General features: G+C 47.4%; 1 protein-coding gene across 4 annotated transcripts in view; it reads right to left on the reverse strand.

Moving 5' to 3' along the window:
- The window catches only part of adam11 (ADAM metallopeptidase domain 11), a 26,875-nt gene that overhangs the window by 14,498 nt on the left and 7,377 nt on the right, over positions 1 to 5,000 (reverse strand). The gene's annotated exons all lie outside the window — the stretch shown is intronic.

Consider the following 5,000-nt stretch of genomic DNA (forward strand, 5'->3'; position numbering starts at 1 on the left):
TCCTGCCATGACCGATCCAGGAGCTTCTGTAAACATCATTGACATCCGTCACATTGAAGTCCTGAGCATCTTCTGCACATCGATCTCCCAGACCACAAGGATTCAGGCTGGTAAGGAAAATGCAGTGTGACTTCAGACTTGAATATTGGTGCTTCTTGTTCTGGGTTCCTGCAGTATTGCACCCCATTTCCTCCACATCTGTAGATCTGATGAGGTGCTAAGTGGAGATTCTATTAAAACATCTGTCGGAGGTCGAGATCAAACACGCAGAATCAATAATCAGGGTCGAGCGTGGGCTCTGATTTAAACTTGTTTTGATTTTACCTGTCTGCATTCACTCCTGTCTCACCTGTGTGTGTGTGTGTGTGTGTGTGTGTGTGTGTGTGTGTGCGCGCAATGATAAAACTGTTAAACACCACACAAAAAATGCCCTCCTGTTGCTCGGGTAACCATGGCAACCACCGACATTCTCTCCCTCGTTAATATTCATCGTGAGGAGTTTAATACACAACTACGGGGGGACGTGGCAGGACAAACACCAGATGGACACCGTTTTATGTCCTGAAACTCAGTGTGTGTTTGAGCACTTTCTCCTCCTCTCCTTGTGTATCTGTCGCTCCGTCTCTCCTGCTCTCTCAATACGTTTCACTGTCAACGGAGGAAAAAATGCCTGTTTCCAATGTCGTCACGGCAACAGCACTCTGATTGGTTGAGTAGATGTGCAGGGTGGGAGGAGCACAAGGGTTTCCCAGAGTGCTTTGCTGCACCGGCGTGAGGGACTTTAGAAGTGCAGATTCTGTGTGTGTGTGTGTGTGTGTGTGTGTGTGTGTGTGTGTGAGAGAGAGAGACACGAAAAGGCAGACAGAGGAACAGAGAGAGAGAGAGAGAGAGAGAGAGAGAGACAGAGAGAATGTGGTAGATGATAAAATTGTTAGTGCATTCCACAATCTAAATGCAATCTGCTCTGTCCCCCTCTCTCTCTTTCTCTCTCTCTCTCTCTCTGTCTGTTCCTCTGTCTGTCTTTTTGTCTCTCTCTCTCTCTCTCTGGTCCTCTGTCTGTCTGTCTGTCTGTCTGTCTGTCTGTCTGTCTGTCTGTCTGTCTGTCTGTCTGTCTGTCTGTCTGTCTGTCTGTCTGTCTCGCTCTCTCTCTCTCTCTCTGTCTGTTTCTCTGTCTGTCTTTTTGTCTCTCTCTCTCTCTTTCTCTCTCTCTCTCTCTCTCTGTGCATGAGCGGGGGAAGGGTAAGCGTGGTGTTTAATCACTTTTTTTTCTGTAAAACATCTCACAGTGTGTGTGTGTGTGTGTGTGTTAATGGTTAGAAATGTGGTGGGGCATGAGAACATTGTCTCTGCCTCCCGGATGAACAGTGCCATCATTGTTTTCATGAATAATCTTAATAAAGTGATTAAACTAATTAAAAAAGGAGTGTATTCTGGTTTCTCCCCTCAGTTCTCCTGCAAAAAAAAGGTCATGTTATCAAATGTCCCTCCTTTTATTAGTGATGAGGCGATTCTGAAAAAGCTGTCTCGGTACGGGCTCAGACTGCAAATCAGAGGTCCACTAATGACATAACCACCCCAGAGAAGCCCTGCTCGGCTAAACCGGGCCTGGAGAGGCCCTGCTCGGCTGAACTGGACCAGGAGAGGCGCTGCTCGGCTGAACCGGACCGGGAGAAGCCCTGCTCGGCTGAACCAGACCTGGAGAGGCCTCGTGAAACCGAAAAAGTCACAGTGGACTCGGGAGCAGTGCTGCAGCTGCCTGCGCTGGCAGAGGCAGGCACAGGGGTACAGAGCTGTCGCCAGGAGACCCAGTCACTACACCAGTGCAAGGGGACGGGGAAGACGTGGAAATGGATGACGAGCCCCAGTTCAAAGTACCGACTAAAAGGATGAAGCGAGGTAGGGGACAGGGGAAGAAGCAGCCAAAAAAAGACATGAAGGTGGAGGAACCTAAATCAGACAGTGAAGACGCTTTAATCCAGACTCTCAGGAGGAACAGTTAAATGTATTATATAGTGCTGAGGACCTGTTGGACACCACAGCACAGGGGGTGCTGGTCCGCTCATGCTTTAGAAGCGTTACTAAGATGGATGCTCCTTCTAAGTTCTTCTTTAGTTTAGAACAAATGATTCATGCATGCTGTGCGAACAGAATTGGGGGATCTCGTGTCAGAGCCTGCTGAAAAAAGCAGACAGTCAGCTTTTACGAAGTTGTATAGCAGCGAGAGTTGAGGGGCACAGGAGGTGGAGGAGAGCTTCCTCTAAGACCAGCCTGAGCTCACAGAGTTAGTGGCCATGGAGGTGGACCAATAGCTGACATCTCTTTCAGAAGGCTCTCCAGGGCAGGGAGAACGGGCGGTTGCCAGGTCTCCCTGTCGAGTTTTTTAAAGCATTTTGGGCAGTAATAGGGCAGGACATGCTTGAGGTCCTAAAGGACAGTGTTACAGGAGTCCAGCTCCCATTGAGCTGCAGGAGAGCCGTCCTGACCCTGCTGCTGGCGCCCAGTGTCACTAGTGTGCACTGACTGCAAGCTGCTGTCAAAAGCATTAGCCTCGAGACTGTCGAAAGTGATGGAGCAGATCATTCACCATGACCAGACGTACTGTGTGCCTGGCAGGTCTTTCTGGTTTTAATATTCCACACGCTAATGCTTTACTCTACCCGTCTGTGTATGCAGGCTGTAACGGTGGGATCCCAGACTGATGTGAATGTTTTAATTAATGATTGAAAAGACTTTGTTTTTTATTCATCATCAGTGAAGCAGTTTTAGTTGGGGAGTGGGGGAGGTGGGCGACGTGGGGAAAAAAGGCGATTTTAAATACTTGGGTGTCTACCTGGGGAGTCATGAGTTTTAGAGTAAAAACTGGGAAGGCACTGTAGATCACATTAAGGGCAGACTGAGCAGGTGGAAGCAAGTGGTCCCAAAGATGTTCTACAGAGGGCGAACGATGGTGGTCAACAACCTGGCAGCGTCACCCCTGTGGCACAAGTTGGCATGCCAAACCTGCTAGTGAAGCTAGCGAATCCAGACCCTGCTCGTCAACTTCCAGGATGGTCTGCACTGGATTCCACAGAGTGTCCTCCATCTGCCCAAGGAGGAAGGGGAGCAAGGGCTCATCTTGCCAGCAGAGCTGCAGCTTTTCGACTCCAGTTCATCCAGAGGCTCCTAACAGGGCCCAGGTTTGGAGAACAGCAGCTAGTGGACTTTTAAACATGGTGGGAGAACTGGGACTGGACAGAACTTTGTTTTTAATGGACATAAAAGCACTGGATCTCTCTGGATTACAAGTTTTTTACTGCAGACCTTTAAAAATATTTAAATAAAAAAGGATTAAGAACTGTGAACACTACACTGGCTGCTGGAGGAGCCCCTGGTCAACAGGAGTCGTCTTGACATTTCCAGTGCAACCACCCCCACACTGTCCACAGCGGTTATCTCCTCAAAGATCGTCACACTCCAGAAGCTGGTGAACAGACCTGTCACGAGGGGAGGACCTGGCGCCACGTATGAGATTCCGGTCCACGTGCATCGCTAGACAGCTCCTACACCACTGTATGTCCACACTAACAGCAGAGGAGCGTGTTAAAAAATCAGCGAGAGCGGTCCTGTTGATGAGGAACCCTTTCCCCAGCTGGACATCGCTCCTGACCTCGATGGATGTGGTGGCCCCCTCCTGGAGTGCAGGGGTGAAGGGGAGATGGACTTCGGGACATTGACGGGGAAGCTGCTCTACAGGGCCTGTGTTAAGGTTTTAAACAAGAATAAACTGAGTGTGAGGGTGGACCCCCCAGTGAAGAAATGTTCTTGGTTTTAATGATGATATTAAACCAGAGTAAAGACATCCTGTGGATGAGGAACCCTTTCCCCAGCTGGACATCGCTCCTGACCTCGACAGATATGGTGGCCCACTCCTGGAGTGCAGGGGTGAAGGGGAGATGAACTTCGGGACAGTGACAGGGAAGATGCTCTACAGGGCCTGTTCTTGGTTTTAATGATGATATTAAACCAGAGTGGAGACACTGCACAAACCACCATTAACCAAAAAACCTGCCAAACTTCAGTGGAGGATTTTACACTGCATCATCTCTGTGAACTCTTATTTTAAACCCTGATGTTCTACAGGACGGTCCATTCTGTTTTTCACGCTTTTACTCGCTGCTCCAGGTTACAGTCACTGTTTCTGCTTTTAAAACGTATTTTAAGTCCCTTGAATGTGAATTTTACTCTTCAGTGTTTTATTCTTGGGTTTAATACGTCAGGAGAAACAGGTTTATGTGCCAACTGATTAGTTTTATTTTTGGGCAGGAGAAAATGGCCACATACCTGAGCAGAAAGAACAAAATAACAGAAAATGCTGATTATGACACAATCAGAATCTTCTCCAGACGAAATGCAGGATTGTGGTAGATGTTAATGTGTATATGAGTGTGGGGGAGGTGAAGGTGTTTGAGGATGTATGGTGTTGTGGAGAAACTCTGTGTTCTGTAAGAGATGAAGAATTGTATTTTGCACCAGAACTAAACTAAATAATCACATGTCACCCCCCTCCCTCCCCCCACCTTTAACTGTCATTAACTGATTTTATTTTATTTATCATATTATCTTTTATTTTTATTCAAATGACAAATCAAACCTGATTCCACCTGAAATTAAACTTGACTGAAACATGTCTCTCTGTCTCTTTCTCTCTCTCTCTCTCTCTCTCTGTCTGTCTGTCTCTTTCTCTCTCTCTCCCTCTCTCTGTCTGTCTCTCTGTCTCTTTCTCTTTCTCTTTCTCTCTGTCTGTCTGTGTGTGTGTTGTCACAGTGTGTGTGTGTGTGTGTGTGTGTGTGTGTGTGTGTGTCCATCTGGTATTTGACCTACCATGTCCCACAGTAGCTGTGTGTTAAACTTGTCGTGATGAATATTAATGAGGGAGAGAGCGTTACCGTGGTTACACGAGATGTCTGTCATTGAATTATTACGTTACATAATAAAGTGGAAACACACAAAACACACTGAGA

Source organism: Silurus aristotelis (genome assembly GCF_946808225.1).
Source record: "Silurus aristotelis genome assembly, chromosome: 12".
In the NCBI taxonomy this organism is placed as follows: domain Eukaryota; kingdom Metazoa; phylum Chordata; class Actinopteri; order Siluriformes; family Siluridae; genus Silurus; species Silurus aristotelis.